General features: G+C 40.1%; 1 long non-coding RNA gene across 1 annotated transcript; it reads right to left on the bottom strand.

Moving 5' to 3' along the window:
* Positions 1-13,515: 13,515 nt before the first annotated feature.
* On the bottom strand, positions 13,516-16,135 carry LOC149981452 (uncharacterized). The gene is made up of 2 exons (XR_016497670.1): positions 15,430-16,135; positions 13,516-14,352 (listed from the first exon to the last, which is right to left on the bottom strand). It is a non-coding gene; the product is annotated as an uncharacterized LOC149981452 (long non-coding RNA).
* Between the last annotated feature and the right edge of the window lie 2,852 nt (positions 16,136-18,987).

Raw genomic sequence — 18,987 nt, 5'->3', positions numbered from 1 at the left:
CCCCACCCCCCTCCTAACAGGAGGGGGCATTTTTACATCGTAAATACCACAGAGACTCCTCTCTCCATAACCATGCGGTATAGAGAGAGAGAGTTTCACAATAAGACAAAAGGATTCTCCCGCCCAATTCTACTACATCCCAGAATTTGATAATTGAACAATATTCCTCTTTTGGAGAATGTGCAAACGGTCGGTGGAGAAGCCAGCTACGACCCGGTCCATTTTGTTTCATGTTTGTGACCTCATGAAAGACAATACAGCCACATTACCCTAACTCTGTTCATACATGTCCCTCAGTTATGAGACTTGTATCTAATTCTTGTATAAAATGAATGCGTAAAAATGAAACTATTTGCGAAATGATATAATGTGATATTATGATTTGTCCTCACGTTTAAAAGGGCGGATTCTAATGTCAACCATACAGGCCAGGAAACGTGGGAGCTTGCTCTACACGTGAACTATTGATCACCCAAGAAGAAGTGAGTCCTAACATACTGCAGCTGGAAGGGTAGCAAATCTAGTATGAGAACACTAACCGACGTGGACAAATCTCCAGAGTGAGATGAACCTCTCAGACCACGTGAACTTCTCACACGACGACCCAGAAGATTCCACAAAGGACAGGGCGACATCGACTGGGCAAACCAGAGCCTCACATCACCAGCTTCACGTAAATACAATGCATTGCTTTTCCGAATGAGCGATCGTTAGTGGCATTTGTATTTATGTGAATAGCTTCCCAGGTTCGATAAAAACCAATGTTCCTTAGTCTTCCTTCCAAAACCCCTTCTCTTCTCTCTGAATCTATTGTGTTATACCCAAAGTGATTCTGTTTAGTCCACTTGGGACGGTATAACGTTATTATGTATTGTATATTCTGTAATTGTTCAATTAGTTAGTAAGTAAATAATTAAGCCAATTGGTGTATGGATGATTTATAGTAATGCGGGGTTCGTGCACAACAATTTACAATGTTCAGATGAGACTGATGAAGGTAATAATAATTAATTAATAGAAGACTAATTGATCAGATATTAAAATATCTGAAAAATTATAACTTTGTACTCTGAACATTTTCCGTGGTGCCCTGACTTCCTAGTTAATTAAATTGACATGATTAGTTTAATCAGGTAATGATAATTACAGAGAATTGATTTGATAAAATAACAGTCTTCACCTTTAATGATACTAAAGACATGACAGCACTTATCATCAAACTTCTCATCAGGTCTTGCTTGACTGATACCCAGCCTAATGTTGGTTATCTTTTCTCTGAAATATAACGCAAACTCATCACATTTAGATGTGGAGGAAAGTTCACAAAGGTTTGCAGGGGTAGGATTTATAAGGGCATCAATTGTCGAGAAACACACTCTTGAATTATTCTGATTATTAGTGATCAAGTTAGAAACATTAGCCCGTCTAGCATTTCAGATGTCTTTGTTATAGATGACAAGTTGCACTCTGAGAATATTTCTCCTTTTTCGCTCTGCCTTTCTGCAATTTCTCTTTAAATGATTCATTTCCTCACTCTGTTTGGGTGTGGCCTTTTTCAACTTTACTGGCACCATGGCATCAATGGTTACCCTTAATTTGCTATTAAAGTTATCAACTAAATCATCACAAGAGGAAGGCAGAATTGGTGGTGGAGAATTGTTCATACACTAAATAAAATCTGTTTCTTAATAATAGGTATTACCCTGTTCTATGGGAAACAAGGTAGTAAAAAATACACAGTGTTGATCAGAAAAAGCAACTTCAACAATAGAGGATATGTCAGTAGAAAGCCCCTTGGTAATAACTAGGTCCAGAGTATGGCCGTGGTTATGTGGGGGCCCAGTAACATGTTGGATAAAGTCCATAGAGCACAAAATATCAATAAATTCTTTGTCAACAGGAATATTAAAATCACCCAACACAATGATGTATATGTATACAGTTGAAGTCGGAAGTTTACATACACCTTAGCCAAATACATTTAAACTCAGTTTTTCACAATTCGTGACATTTAATCCTAGTAAAAATTCCCCGTCTTTAGTCAGTTAGGATCACCACTTTATTTTAATAATGTAAAATGTCATAAAAATACTAGAGAGAATTATTTATTTCAGCTTCTGACCCACATTCCCAGTGGGTCAGAAGTAAACATACACTCATTTAGTATTTGGTAGCATTGCCTTTAAATTGTTTAACTTAGGTCAAATGTTTCGGGTAGTTTTCCACAAGCTTCCCAAAATAAGTTGGGTGAATTTTGGCCCATAAGGATTTACATGCTAAAATCGCCACTGCATACATTTAAACTGACTCTACACACACGCACACCCCCTGACATATAAACAGAGTAGCAGCAACTTGTCTTATATCCTGTTGCCTAGTCACCTTACTCCTTCCTATACATACAGTATCTACCTCCATCACTCCAGTATCTCTGCACATTGTAAATATGGTATTGGAGCTAACCCTGTATATCCTCTCTAGGCTAGATGGGACGCAACCGTCCCACCTGACCAACATCCAGTGAAAGTGCAGGGCGCCAAATTCAAACTACAGAATTGTAAATATTTAACATTCTTGAAAATACACATGCAATATGTCAAAATAAAGCTTAACTTCTTGTTAATCCAGCCACGGTGTCAGACTTCAAAGGCTTTACGGCGAAAGCCATGCGATTATCTGAGGACAGTACCCCATCAAAGACAGACAATCATATTTCATCCCATCAGGCGCGGCGCAAAACTCTGAAATAACGATATAATTCATGCCGTATCTTTGAAGAGCTTCTTCTGTCGGCACTCCAATATGTCCCATAAACATCAAAAATGGTCCATTTGTTTGATTAATTCCGTCGTTATATCTCCAAAATGTCAATTTATTTGGTGCGTTTGATCCAGAAAAACACTGTTTCCAACTCGCGCAACACGACTACAAAATATCTAATAAGTTACCTGTAATCTTTGTCCAAACATTTCAAACAAATGTCCTAATACAACTTTAGGTATTTTACGTAAATAATTGATACAATTTAAGACGGGATAAACTGCGTTCAATAGCGGATAAAAACAAAGTGGAGCGAGCTTTCAAGTCGGGCACCCCAACTACAACTGTACACTAGAATCGACCCTCGTTCTGAATAGCCCTACTTCGTCATTTCTCGAAGGAAAAACATCAACCAATGTCTAAAGACTGTTGACATCCAGTGGAAGCCATAGAAACTGCCTTAAAAAGTGCCTTAAAAATCTAGATCCACATAGAAAACCCATTGAAAAGAGAGTGACCTCAAAATAAATCATTCCTGGATGGTTTGTCCTCGGGGTTTCGCCTGCCTATCACAGACACCATTCAAACAGTTTTAGAAACTTCAGAGTGTTTTCTATCCAAATCTATTAATTATATGCATATCCTAGTTTCTGGGCCTGAGTAGCAGGCAGTTTCCTTTGGGCACACTTTTCATCCGGACGTGAAAATACCGCCCCCCTAGCCTAGAGAGGATATAGTATGCTTACTTACTTATGGTGGTGTTCATATTTATTCTTCATTCTCGTGTGTTATTGTGTGTTATTGATTATTGCATTGTTGGGTTTTGAGATTGCAAGAAAGGCATTTCACTGTACTTGTGCATGTGACATAAAAACTTGAAAGTAGTAGTGTCAATGATTGTATCAATCATCAGTTGTATCAAGGTGTCAGTAGCGCTCTTTATCAGCATATAATTCATAGGGCGGCAAGTCAGAGGATGAGGGAGAGGATATCTTAAAGTTGATTCAGTATCAGTGGAAATCCAGCCAGAAGGAGGTCAACAGTTGACCGTTTTCCAGTTGCAAATTCAGAGGGGCCGTGAACTGTAATAATATAGCTGCAGACCATATGAAAGCCTTGAGGCTCACAGTTTTCTCCTAACAGGAAATAGCTTTTTGGCTGTATTTCTAAGAGATTTAACTGTATACTTGGGTTTTATTTTTATTTTATTTACAGGGACCTAACAAAAGCTTCCATCTGTGGCCATTGATCATTTTCAGCTGGTTTACTTCCTTCTCAACTCATCTTATGTCAGCCTTTTCTACCTTAGTCCTGACCTTTGCCATTATGAAACAACAGTGCACAACGTTCCCTGAAGTAACAACACTTATACAGTAGGTAGAAGGGCATCAACCAGAATAGTGGAAGCTATAACATGTCTACAATATGGATATTTGTTCCTCAGATTCCTGAACAACAGAAGTGCCAATCCTGCATTCAACAAACCACCTGTCTGTCCAGTAAGGTGGGCACAGTCAGTATGCATCTTATATCAGTCTGGTAAACAATCAAGTAATACATTCTGTTTAAAACACCCATAGAAACCTGAAGACCATTTATTTATGTGCAGTACTCCATATTCCATACTGTGATTCAGATCAACCTGACATTGTATTGTCAGCTCACTGCACCGTTGACAATTTTAGAGGTCTATGTTGTATTTTATCTCATGTTTTGTCTGAGATAGACATGTGTCTGCATGCAGTCAACTTGTTAGGCTAAATGTAATTAGTATCAAGTTATTCAAGTAAAAAAATGTGTTCTGAAGTGGTCTTTAAGCACCCCACTAATAATGCATATCGACTTACAATGGGCTGTGTCAGATTAGTGACTCTGCCCATTTTTAAGTATTTATACATGTAATGAATATAGTCATTGCCATTTCTTAGAAACTTAAGCATTACAAGCCTGATTTTACTTTTCAATAATAACTTCATAATGTATGAACACTTTTGAACCAAAGTTCAATAATGGTTGGACACTCAATATGAAACCCGATCTAATTAAATTGAGTAATCTTCTCATAAAGCTTAAAGGTAGAATGTTCTCTCATCTTCAGAATGGCAAGTTTTTGTTTTTATTTTCGATAATACCAAAGACATTATTTTAAAAAGTATACTCGGTTATAACAGACTTTGTGGGCAAATGAAATTAAGGAAAGTTTTACATCTTCCTAAGTCTGAGGGTGGTTTTAACCTTCCAGATATATAGTTAAATCACTAAAGAGGAACAATGGGTACATATTGAAGATGCACATGCTCATCCACGGAATCTTTTTAAGGTCATTTTTCTGTTTGTTTGGGTAATTGGAGATGGGAGTTTCATGCAATCATGGCTCTGTATAATACTGTGCATTGCCGTGAATTTGTTTTGGACTTGGGGATTGTGAAGTGACCCCTGGTGTGTTTTTTTTAATTTTATTTTTTTAACACAATGAGTTCAATAGGAACTGGGTACGACTTGTCTGCCTCCACCTTTTCACCTGATGGAAGGGTATTCCAGGTGGAATATGCCATGAAGGCAGTAGAAAACAGCAGCACAGCAATTGGGATCCGATGCAAGGATGGGGTTGTGTTCGGTGTTGAGAAATTGGTTCTCTCCAAACTTTATTTGGATAAAGCTAAGAACATTAAGAACTTCATGGTTAAGAACACTATAACAACATGGAATAAAATGAATCGTATTCTACAAGAACCAATATCACTCCCTAAAAGCGCAACCTTATGGAACAATCCTTGGATAGCTTTTCAGAATTCACAGATAAATTGGTCCACATGGAAAACTAAAGGCATAGAAACCGTAAATGACTTGGTATCAGGAAATACACTTATTTCCATGACAGAATTAAAAAGTAACTTTGGACTGACCAAATGAACGTATATAGTTTCAAATACATAACAAAAATGACATATCATGACATTTCATTTTGAAGTCTTTTGGACATCAGACCAAACCTGAGGGAATCTTATTTGAGTTAGAAAAGGATGTTCATATGATCGAGAAGACATACAAAACCTTGCAGAGAGCATATCCAACTGACAATCTCAGTATGTCCAACCAGCCTCCCGACCGCAGACCGCAGACCGCGTGCATGGCGCCAAGTGGGCGAGCGGTTTTCTGATGTCAACATTGTGAATAGAGTGCCCCGTGGTGGTGGGGTTATGTTACCGGTAGGCATAAGTTACGGACAATAAACACAATATAATTTTGTTAATTAGAATGCACAGAGATACAGTGACGAAATCCTGAGGTCCATTCTCGTGCCATTCCTCCACCACCGTCACCTCATGTTTTGGCATGATAATGCACGGCCCCATGTGGCAAGGATCTGTTCCTGGAAGCAGAAAATGTCCCAGTTCTTCCATGGCCAGACATGTCACTCATGTTGAGCGTAAGATTGAGAGGGCAGTGGATTTGTTCAAATGTATCTTATATCCTGAAAACTTGCCGTACTGAGCAATTGTGTCTAAAATGGGAGGGAGGGACTTCTCAGGGTTGGATATGTAGAGCAAGACATCATCTGCGTAGAGCGAAATCTTGTGCTGAAGACCGCCTGCAGAAACACCCATAATACTTGGATCGCTCCTTAGAACAGAAAGCTCCACTCCTTCCTGTCGAACACATTCTCAGCATCCAGTGAAGCCAGCAGGACAGGGGTGTGGAACACATTCTCAGCATCCAGTGAAGCCAGCAGGACAGGGGTGTGGAACACCTTCTCAGCATCCAGTGAAGCCAGCAGGACAGGGGTGTGGAACACCTTCTCAGCATCCAGTGAAGCCAGCAGGACAGGGGTGTGGAACACCTTCTCAGCATCCAGTGAAGCCAGCAGGACAGGGGTGTGGAACACCTTCTCAGCATCCAGTGAAGCCAGCAGGACAGGGGTGTGGAACACCTTCTCAGCATCCAGTGAAGCCAGCAGGACAGGGGTGTGGAACACCTTCTCAGAACCCAGCGACGCCAACAGGACGGGTAAGGAACACCTTCTCAGCATCCAGTGAAGCCAACAGGACAGGGTTCTTCTGTGCGTTTACTTCATCAATAATATCAAAAAGACGGCAAATGTTATCAGAAGAGTTCCTGTCTCTAATAAATCCAGTTTGGTCCGCTTTTATTATTTTGGGATGAAGAGTATTTAGTCTTTTGGCAAGCAATTTGGTAATTACTGCATTTTCAAGTCGAAATCAGCACTGTAATGCGGGCTGTGTACATACAGTCTGGGAGAGCTCAGTTTTTGCAAAAATCATCCAGCATGGGCATGGAAATAGGGCTAAACTTGGGCCAAAAAGCTTTGTGGAACTCTGGGAAATCTGTCTTGGCCTGGGGACTTGTTAGGTGGCATCCTCAGGAGTGAAGGGGGAGTTGAGATCTTCTTTGTTGGTCTCTGATAGTTTTGGTATTGAGATTCCCTCTAGGAAGGAATGGAGTTCTGCATCCCTATGTTTTCTCTCCGAAGTATGTAGTTTGCAGTAAAAACCACAAAGTGCAATTTCGTGCAAATGCTTTGTTTGATAACATGGAGGTGTTGAATTTCCATCACTTTTTGCAGAGGTCAAAGCGGAGGTAGACAAAGGCGTGATCTGAAAGTGCTATGGGTCCGATTGTACACGTGGCAGAATTTATGAAAATCTTTGGGATAAAAATGTAATCTATACGAGAGTAGGTGTTATGGACATTAGAGTAGTATGTCTAGTCCATAGATGAGCTATTAGTCTCTTTCCAGATATCTATCAGTCCCATCTCTTTAGTAAGATAGTTCAAAATCTTTGCAGATCTAGGGTTTGTGTTAGGGACTTGAGATGATTTGTACAGGGTTGTGTTGAGGGTACAATTAAAATCTCCAGCCAGCACTCCAAAGGAAACACAATGCTCATTGAACAGGGTTATCATTTTTAACATGAAAGCAGGAGTATCAGTGATAGGGGTGTATATATTTAAGATAGTAATTGGTTGCCCATACAGTGACCCAGTTATCAGAATAAATCTCCCCTCTAGATCAGATATGTTTTTGTCAATTATGAATGGAACATGTTTATAGATAAGTATGGATGTGCCTCTACTGTTTGATTTGAAAGATGAGAAATACACCTGTCCCACCCAAGCTCTGCAGAGTATATCATGTTCGGCATCGCAGAGGTGTGTCTCTTGTAATAGCACAATGTCTGCTTTTTCCTTACAAGCACACAGTATCTTTTTTCGTTTTATTGCATGACCTAGACCATGGCAGTTCCATGTCAGTAGATTTAAGGTACTAGTCAATGTGAACCTGCTGCCATCTTCTGGTTGATATGGCACACATAATTTCACTTTGTTTTCTACAACATGATCCATGTTAGACAACCATAAGTAAGATCTGGCTAAACTTTTCATCCGGGAGGCACCCGGGTGAGCCTCATGGACCTCATCCATGACTTGTGCACAGGCAGGGGGCAGAATAACCACTCTGGACCCCCAGAGTATGCAGCCATCCTGTGCACTCAGCTCAGTTTTGCGCTTTGTATAAGATCTCAGTCCCTCATCCTCTATGGCGGGAGGCCAGCCCTGCATGAGGAATCTTTCACTTGGGCCAGGATAGGATCCCGGTCTGTCCACTGTTTGATCTGTTTGGCATTAATAGGTGAGTTTGACAATCTCTCCATTAGGAAAATTGTCTCGGGAGGCACCACAGTTATGGCAGGCATCTCTGGTAGCGGGAGACGGCTGAGCGCGTCTGCGTTTGCATTGTCCTTCCCCGCTCTGTACACTATAGTGTACTGGTAAGCTGACAGTGTGAGAGCCCATCGCTGTATCCTTGCTGAAGCCATGGGAGGAACGCATCTTGATTCACTGAAAAGGCTCATCAGTGATTTGTGGTCAGTGCATATGGTGAAATGATGACCGTAGAGGTGCTGATGAAAGCGTTTCACAGAAAAATCTATGGCCAGACCTTCCTTGTCTAACTGTGAATAACCCTTCTCAGCCCTCGTCAGTGTGCATGATACGAATCCAATGGGTTTCTCTGACCCATCTTCCGTCTGATGACCGAGTACTGCCCCGACGCCATGGGCGAGGCGTCACATGACAGAATGATCTCTATGTCTTGGTCAAAATGAACCAGTCGTTGTGCTGATTGGAGTAGTGCTTTCACTTCCTTGAAAGCTTTCTCTTGAGCTGGCCCCCACTTCCATTTACAGTCTTTGTGGAGCAGCTGATAAAGTGGAGTCAACACTGTTGACAGCTCAGGGAGGAACTTACCATAGTAGTTGACCATGCCCAGGAACGACCTGAGCTAGGACACGTTCTTGGGATTTGGAGCATCCTTGATTGCCCTGACTTTGTCCTCCACAGCACACAGATGCTGAACTGTGATCTTGTGACCTAGGTATGTCACGCTCTGTGCTTGGAATGTGCACTTGCTACGCTTCAGGCACAGCCCTGCCTTGGAGAATCTCTCTAACACCTGATCCAGATGGTGAAGGTGCTCCTCCTCCGTCTCCCCTGTAACCAGGATGTCGTCCAGGTACACTGCTACATGAGGGATCCCCCGCAGCAGATTGGAGTTGCCCAGTGGGAGAACTGAATGGGAGTAATGATGTTTGTTTCCTGCAGCCGCTCCAACTCATCCTCAACTTTATTTTTCATGGAGTAAGGCACTGTCCTGTTCTTGAAAAAGCAAGGCTTGGCCTGAGGATCCACAAACAGCTTAACTGCAGTGCCCTGCAGTGTGCCCAGTTCATCTTTGAACATCTCAGGGTACTTTTGAATTACATCCTCAGTCACTTGTGTGTGTTATCTCACCCTAGTTCCGTTGTATTTTGTTGAGCCAGTCATGCCCTAGTAAACTAGGCCCATTCCCTTTTACCAACAGGAGCCGTGCTCTCGCTTACCACCTCCAGAGCCCTCAGTAATGGTATGGTCTCCCCGGTGTACGTAGCAGTCTGATTCCTGCCGGTGTGAGGGTGGAGCCTGTTTTGAGCCCCACATTTCTTTTGTAGGTCTCTTCACTGACAACAGAGGCAGAGGCCCCCGTGTCAACCTCCATCCTCATCTACTTTCCATCTACCTCCACTTTTGCATAGATAGGCCTTGCGCACAGCTCACTCACATTAAACATGTTGTAGGAACAATGCTCTTCCGCCTCCTCTGTGCTCTCTAGGTGGTGCGCTGCTGACTGTGACTTCGTTGCTGTGAACTTGCCCTGCCCAGTCTGCCCACCCTCTGGCTTGCTCCTAGGACCCCTGCATTTTTTTTAGCTAAATGTTCCTTTTTGTTGCATTTGTGACAGACAGTAACCTTGAACTTTTAAGTTGTTTGCATAATGTGTTCCCCCACATCTGAAACATTCCACTGCTTTTCTCCTTTTTCCTGCTGCCTCTTTTGTCCCCTGACGTACTGCACAACTTACACTGTTGGCCTTTTGAATATTTGTTACATTACTAGCGGCCATCTCCATCCCTTGAGATAGATCCAATGCTCTCTTGAAAATCAGTGTGGCTCCCCCCAGCAAACGGAACTGTATGCTGTCCTCATTAATGCCACAGACTAATCTGTCACGCAGCATGTCCTCTAACATAGCCCCAAACTCACAATGTTCAGAGAGCTCACTTAATTCAGCAACAAAGTTAGCAACATATTGACCTGTTTTCCAAATATGGCAGTTAAATTTGAACCTCTGGACAATCACTGGAGGCTTTGGATTGTGGTGAGTCTGAAAGAGAGCAACTAGATCCACAAAATGAATTTAAAAAAAAAACAGGGGTTACAGTTGTATAAACTTATGATAGAGTTGTAAGAATACAGTGGCTTTTTTTGTTATTGACTAATTCTAGAGATTTTATTAGATATTAGATTTCAAGTAAAAATATATTGCATTCAGGGACAGATTTAAAATATTTGTTTTTTTTGTATAGAAAATTTACCAGAGAGAATGAAGAAATTAACGACTAATTCAGTGGTTTAGTTTTCATTTGAATAATATCATATTACATCTTGCATTGTAAATACATAAGTCTTATTGATGAAATCAAAAATGTAAATACTTACCTCGCTCCAAAATAACTTCACAGAGTCACTCTCATTAAAATGTGTTTAATAGTTTCTCCTTCTTTATCACAGAAACGGCTGGTCCTCTAAATCCATGAATTTAGACAAGTTATTGCACGGATATATTTTGTGCAAGATTTTAAAGTCAATTTCTTTTACTTTATTTGATATACAACATTTGTGAGGGAGCAACCAAGCTTTCTTCCATTCAATTTCAGTAATATGTGCATTCCAGAAGAATTTCCCTTAAGGAGAGATCTTGTTCTTGGAGTGAAAAAGTATTTACATTTCTTATCCAGCAGGGGGAAACCTTCTAACATAAGTTGTGCATCTATCATGAAATGTTTACCAAAACACAAATGAGATTTCATTAATTGAGTCCTGAAGGTATTTCTTTGCATATAGAATTAAATTATTTATAATGTATTGGGAAGTTATATGTTTGTAAGAACTTTCTATAAGAGAGTATATGTCCTTCTTTATCAAATAAATCAAGCACAAATATAATATTTCTTTCGAACCACTTAGGAAAGAGCAAAGACTTGTTTTTAACAACAATATCTTTCTTGTTCCACAGAAGTGCCTTGTGTGGAGAGAAGTTGTGGACATAACAGTTTCCAAGCTAAAAGGGCTTGTTCATGAAATTTGGACAGTTTGATGGGTAATTTTGCTGGAGAATAATTCCACTTCCACAAAAATTGAAGACCACACAATTTCATAAAAATATGGCAGGGAATGAAGTACCATAGTTCCAAGCTAAGCATACATCTTTTTATCCAGTTTACATTAAAGGTATTGTTGATATCAATGAAATCTAGTACATCAAGCCCACCATCAGTTCTTTGGTTTGATATTACAGACTTCTTTGTGTTGTTTATTTTTCCATATAAAGGCTTGGAAAGTTTTGATGATATCCTTGCTGGTTTGATCAGCTACAAATAGGATTAGAGCAGGGTAGACAACGTGACAGACCCTCTGCTTTGGACAATAAAACCCTTCCAATAATGGAGAGGTCACGTTGGAGCCAGTTATTAAAGATGGATTTTGTTTTCTTTAATCTGAGAGAACGTGGGATGTTGACAGACAATATGTTTTTTTTACCATGTACAAATATTTACCATGTAAATATTTCACATTATCTTTCACTGGGATATTCTCAACAGATTGGTCATTTGAGTAATGCAGGGACAATATTTCACCTTTATTTAATTAAGTTTCAGACCAGAAGCAGAAGAGAATGATTTGATAATATAAGTGCAATAAGCAAATTGATCCTTGTCTTTTAGAAACAGAGCTGTATCGTCTGCTAATTGAGATATTTATTTATTTTCCAAATATTGAAATACATTTTAACTCAGGGTTGTTTAAAATGTTAATAGATAGTAATTCTACAACTAAAAGGAATAAGAAAGCTGAAATAGGGCAACCCTGGCGTACACCACGGTGAATATGAAATATTTTAGATGTGTTACAATGAATCATAATAGAACTATTAATATCTTTATAAAACATATTGTTAACAGACACAAAGTTAGTCCCGAAACCAAAAGTGTACAACGAATGTATTAGGAAATTGTGTTCAATTGTATAAAATGCTTTATAAAAGTTGAGGAATAAAATAATAGCCTCTGAGTCAACTGAATCAGCATAATAAATCAAGTCTAAAACTAACCTAATGTTACAGCTGATGTGGCAACCTTTCATGAAACCAGTTTGGGTTTCATTAATAAGGTGGTTTAGGCCCATTTTAAGTCTATTAGCATATGCTAAAGTTATCAATTTATAATTTGTATTTAATAATGTAATAGGTCTCCAATTATTAATGAAAAGAGGATCTTTATCAGGTTTTCGTAGTAAGGAAATAACACGTTGTTTCATGGTAGTAATGATCTCACCCGTAGCTAGGCATTCTTGGAACATGTTAAATATTGGTCCCTCTAAATGTTCCGAAAAGTGTAAATAACACTCCACAGAAAGAAAATCTGTTCCAGGTGCTTTTCCCTTCTTCATAGATTTAAGAGCATCTCTAATCTCTACTATAGAAAACTCCTCTTCACATATGGACTTGAACTCATCAGAAATCATTGGAACATGACCATATAGATGTTTTATAAAACTTTCACATTCAATCCCATTAAAATAAGATTTATACAGATTTTAAAAGAAAGAATACACAAAGTTAGAGATGATCTTTGGGTCTTTACACGAGGTATTGTCAATATTTAAGGCAGAAAGACATTTTCTCTTATAGTTCCTTTTTTCAAGAGCAAAAAAATGGTTTCTGTTTTTCTCACCCTCCTCAACCCATTTTGGTCTAGATCGAATAAAGGCCTCTTTAGCTAAATCAATGAACATGTGATCTAGTTCTATTCCAGATGTATTAAAATATTTCTTCCTCTGCTGAAAGGGTATAATTTTATAAGAGAACATTCAATTTATTCACAAGCTCATCTTCTTTCAAACATTTTTGCTTCTTTAGTTCCTTACTGCGTGTAATGGTGATAGATCTTACCTTGAATTTAAATATTTCCCAGTTACTTCCATGCTTTGGTTCTAAATCGTTTGAGTTAAACGAGTCTATGATCAAGTTCTTTATGCTCTTGTTAAAGACTGGATCATTTAGGAGTGAATTATTAAGTTTACAGTACCCTCGAATACCACTGGATTTTTCAGAATATTCTAACTTCAATAATATCATTTTCTGATCAGTCAAAGGAGCATGTTTATGATTTACTTCTTGTACATACTGTAACAGTACTTCTTGTACATGAGAAACAGATCCATTCTGGATCTGGCCGTCATTGCCCTATTACACCAGGAGTATTTGTTTAAGTTCGTATTAAGAAGTGCCATGTATCGATCACTGTCAGTTTACTGCAAAATTGGGTAATGATGTCACTATTCTGAGATCTTTGAGCTATTCTAGGTGGAAATCTATCTAAATAGTTATCAGGTGTTTCATTAAAGTATCCAGCTATTATAAGCCATCAATCAATCAAATGTATTTATAAAGCCCTTCTTACATCAGCTGATGTCACAAAGTGCTGTACAGAAACCCAGCCTAAAACCCCAAACAGCAAGCAATGCAGGTGTAGAAGAACGGTGGCTAGGAAAAACTCCCTCAAAAGGCCAGTACCTAGGAAGAAACCTAGAGAGGAACCAGGCTATGAGGGTTGACCAGTCCTCTTCTGGCTGTGCCGGGTGGAGATTATAACAGAACATGGCCAAGATGTTCATAGATGACCAGCAGGGTCAAATAATAATACTCACAGTGGTTGTAGAGGGTGCAACAGGTCAGCACCTCAGGAGTAAATGTCAGTTGGCTTTTCATAGCCGATCATTCAGAGTATCTCTACCGCTCCTGCTGCCTCTAGAGAGTTAAAAACAGTAGGTCTGGGACAGGTAGCATGGTGAACAGGTCAGGGTTCCAGGCAGAACAGTTGAAACTGGAGCAGCAGCACGACCAGGTGGACTGGGGACAGCAAGGAATCATCAGGCCAGGTAGTCCTGAGGCATGGTCCTAGGGCTCAGGCCCTCAAAGAGAAAGAATTAGAGAAATCATACTTAAATTCACACAGGACACCGGATAAGACTGGAGAAATACTCCAGATAGAACATACTGACCCTAGCACCCCGACACAAACTATTGCAGCATAAATACTGGAGGCTGAGACAGGAGGGGTCGGGAGACACTGTGGCCCCGTCCGACAGCCAAACAGGCAGGATATAACCCCAATCACTTTGCCAAAGCACAGCCCCCACACCACTAGAGGGATATCTCCAACCACCAACTTACCTGCATTTTGTACACTTGTTTGCAGCACAGTAAGCTTATCAGCAAGATCCAAAAATAGTCTTATTTGAGGAGTAAGAGTTGTACCAATATACATTGCATATAATAAAACAAGCATTATCTAGTTTTGAGATCAATATAACCCATCTCCCATCTTCGGACATACAAGACTCTAAAATATCACCTCTAAAAGTATGAAGCAGTTTCATTGTACCAGCTGAGTGGTTAGACCCGTGACTAAACTCTGCAAAAAAAGAAATGTCCTCTCACTGTCAACTGCTTGTATTTTCAGCAGAAAACATGTGTAAATGTTTGTATGAACTTAACAAGATTCAACAACTGAGACATAAACTGAACAAGTTCCACAGACATGTGACTAACAGAAATGGAATGTGTCCCAGAACAAAGGGCGGGGACCCCTGACATTTAGAGATAGTGTTTACTGCAGTAAGATAGGTAGTTAATAAGGAATCCTGAGCTTGGAGAAAGACCTGGACTACCCTAAACCGAGGTAGTTATGATGAACCCATATTCACATTTACTAACCTGGTGATATAAAACAGGGTGAATGTACAAATGTCAATCAACTTATTAACTCAAAGAGTAATTTAGTTAACTCTTAACGCTCATTTGACTTAGAAAGAATAGGACATCAATTGTAAGTTAGTGTAGCTATATACCTGAGCACAGAGTTTTCAAAACATTCAGTACTCTCATGACATTCACTTAACGTAATGGCAATCGATCTTCTTTCCATCGATAAATGCAAAAGGGCCACTGAAAGATGATCTCTTCCCTTCTTCTCTAGCCTTTTTTACCATTGGCCAAAGTTTTCCCCTTGCAGCAGCATCTTCTGGAGTGAGAGACTCTTTGGTGCGTAGTTTATTCTCCACAAGAAACCTGGAGTCTTTGGCTTCTTTCCATGCGACATCTCTGTAGATTCTCATTGTGAACCGCATGATGGTTGTCTTCGAAGATCCGTCATCCCTTCGCTTTCACAGGCGGTTGACCACGTCGACGACATCCTGGAGGTTGTCTCGAATCCTGGGTGCTACTTTCCCGAGGATGTCAATGGTAACGATCCGTATGTTCTCCCCGTCCTCTTCTCGCACCCCATGCAGTTTCAGGTTCCATCTCCGGCTGTGACGCTGGACTTCGATGATATTCTGTCGCATTTGGCGGATTCACCTGTTGCAGTTTCTGTATTTCAGCTTCCGCGGTAAAACATTTAAAAAAATAAAAAGTTCGCTGTGGGTTGACACCTGGTTGAGAAGTTGCTGCACAGTGGCTGAGAGAGACTAATGATTTGGAGGTAGTCTCTGTTGTTTTTTCAATTATGGCCAGTTTCTCAAAGATGGCTTTGAGAATGTCAGGGTTGGTAGAAGACTTTTCGACTGCTCTGTATTTGGTAGAGGGGTTCTTACTCGGCGTAGGTGGCAGTGGTGAGAATAAGGAGTCTTTTTCCTCGAGTTCTGGAAAGGCTTCACGTGGGCTGCGTGCTTCTGTCTCGCTGCTAGCATCTGAGGTGATAAGCGTCTGTTCAGCCATGCCTTGCCCTTTTCGGTTTCTTCTGCCCATGTAGTCGTGTGATCACCGTGTTTTCCAATTACCTTCTGTTACTTCATATAGGTAAGGGTCAGTTTACCCCCCCCCCCCCCCCCCAAAAGAAAAAAATAAATAATAATAATATGAAATCCTCGAGTATTGATCATAATCTGCCTGGTCTGTTCAATTACACCCTCTCAAAGTGGCGCCCTCTGGTAGAGTTGCATTGAACAAGTACAACTCTGGGTGATGACATCATCAAAGGGGAAAAGTCACGGTCAAGGCCAATGCCAATAATAACCATGATCACATGAATAGTAATCATACTATACTGCAGGTAAGTACAATAACATATTCAATGTAATTATTTATATAGTGGCCACACTATAACAACTCTGTTCCATCTGACTGTGCAATCCACTGTTTCATCAGCCCAACCAGAACAGTTATAAACTTGATCTCCACTATAATAAGCATCTAGACATTAGTTCACATTTATTTTAGACTAACATTTAGTTTTCAACAGCAGAGATTTGTATAAACCTTACTGTCTGTCTCTCCGATATTTGGAACATTGTTTCAATATTCAAATTCGATCTCCAGCTGTCCATAGTAATGGATGTGTCGGGAGTCGGGACGAGACAGACCGGCAGCGTTTCCCAGTCAGTCTAAAATCATAAATCAGCTGGCATCATTTTTATTGATACAAAGAAATGTAAATTAAAAAAAGGTCAAATGAAACGAAGTGCAGCTAGTTTGAACTCTTTACAGCTTCAGTGTTTGAAGTGATTGTGTTAGCTGTGTTGTTGTTGTCTACTTCCTCAACAATGTCCAGACGATTTTCTATGCCAGGTGAAATCGCGCCTCATTAGCTCATTGTTATGGATGTATCCAAATAAATGTCACTAGAAAACAGCTTAAACAAATACAAATGCAGCTACTGTTGTTATTCTTTTTTGACGTTTGACGTGAATGTAAATTAGCCCTAGTTGGCTAGCTAGCAAGCAAGGGATAAGATCGTTGCCAGCCAGTATGGCAATGGAACATTTTGAACGAACGACTGGGTCGCGTCCATAGATACAGAACAAAGTCTGAACGACTGGGTTGCGTCTCTGGCAACCGAAACAATAGAACGAACGACCAGCCCTAGATTTGAGTCGCGACTATATCGTGTTGAAGGATGAAATAGTATGAATCAATTAATTAACTTTAAAATAAAGTTTTTATTGAAAATAGGTCAATCATTATTTGAATATGTTGGTAGCCCATTATATAAAAGTGATAATGCCCTCGAAGCCGGTGTTTGGAAGATATATTGGCACGGGTTTCTGGTCCTCGACACCAGCTTACCGGGCATTATCACTAAAGTATAGTACAGTGAGAAATCAATAGACCTAATAGAGGTTGTGTGTCCTTTTGGGGTACATTTAATAAATCAAATCAAATCAAATTTCATTTGTCACATACACATGGTTAGCAGATGTTAATGCAAGTGTAGCAAAATGCTTGTGCTTCTAGTTCGACAATGCAGTAATAACCAACAAGTAATCTAGCTAACAATTCCAAAACTACTACCTTATAGACAGACACAAGTGTAAGGGGATAAAGAATATGTACATAAATATATATGAATGAGTGATGGTACAGAGCGGCATAGGCAAGATACAGTAGATGGTATTGAGTGCAGTATATACATATGAGATGAGTATGTAAACAAAGTGACATAGTTAAAGTGGCTAGTGATACATGTATTACATAAAGATGCAGTAGATGATATAGAGTACAGTATATACATATACATATGAGATGAATAATGTAGGGTATGTAAACATTATATTAGGTAGCATTGTTTAAAGTGGCTAGTGATATATTTTACATCATTTCCCATCAATTCCCATTATTAAAGTGGCTGGAGTTGAGTCAGTGTGTTGGCAGCAGCCACTCAATGTTAGTGGTGGCTGTTTAACAGTCTGATGGCCTTGAGATAGAAGCTGTTTTTCAGTCTCTCGGTCCCAGCTTTGATGCACCTGTACTGACCTCGCCTTCTGGATGATAGCGGGGTGAACAGGCAGTGGCTCGGGTGGTTGTTGTCCTTGATGATCTTTATGGCCTTCCTGTGACATCGGGTGGTGTAGGTGTCCTGGAGGGCAGGTAGTTTGCCCCCGGTGATGCGTTGTGCAGACCTCACTACCCTCTGGAGAGCCTTACGGTTGTGGGCGGAGCAGTTGCCGTACCAGGCGGTGATACAGCCCGACTGGATGCTCTCGATTGTGTAGAAGTTTGTGAGTGCTTTTGGTGACAAGCCGAATTTCTTCAGCCTCCTGAGGTTGAAGAGGCGCTGCTGCGCCTTCTTCACGATGCTGTCTGTGTGGGTGAACCAATTCAGTTTGTCTGTGATGTGTACGCCGAGGAACTTAAAACTTACTACCCTCTCCACTACTGTTCCATCGATGTAATATTAAAAGTTAGTGTGGCCACGCAATGGACACTGAGGCATTTCAGGTTAACCTTAACATATGCACCATGAACATTTCCATTACTATGTGGACATTAGTGAAATATTTTATGGTTTGGCAATAACCATTTATTACCATAGCATTTATCCTCTTATCAATATATCTAAGCACTCTGTCTAAATTACTGCTGAGCTTAGTTGTGTTGTCATAACTCTTGTTATCAGGTTGTATCATAAACCAAGAGCCTATGTTTGAACAAGCTAGGACTGTATACAGTAGGTGCAGTATGGATATTTTTTTCACAAAGCAAAGCCACATCATACATAACATATTATAACATATATTTCAGTAATAGCTTTACCATCCTGGATATAC

Source organism: Oncorhynchus mykiss, chromosome 8, assembly GCF_057628025.1.
Source record: "Oncorhynchus mykiss isolate SJ-2025 chromosome 8, ASM5762802v1, whole genome shotgun sequence".
NCBI classification, from domain to species: domain Eukaryota; kingdom Metazoa; phylum Chordata; class Actinopteri; order Salmoniformes; family Salmonidae; genus Oncorhynchus; species Oncorhynchus mykiss.
This window is presented reverse-complemented; position numbering and strand designations above follow the sequence as displayed.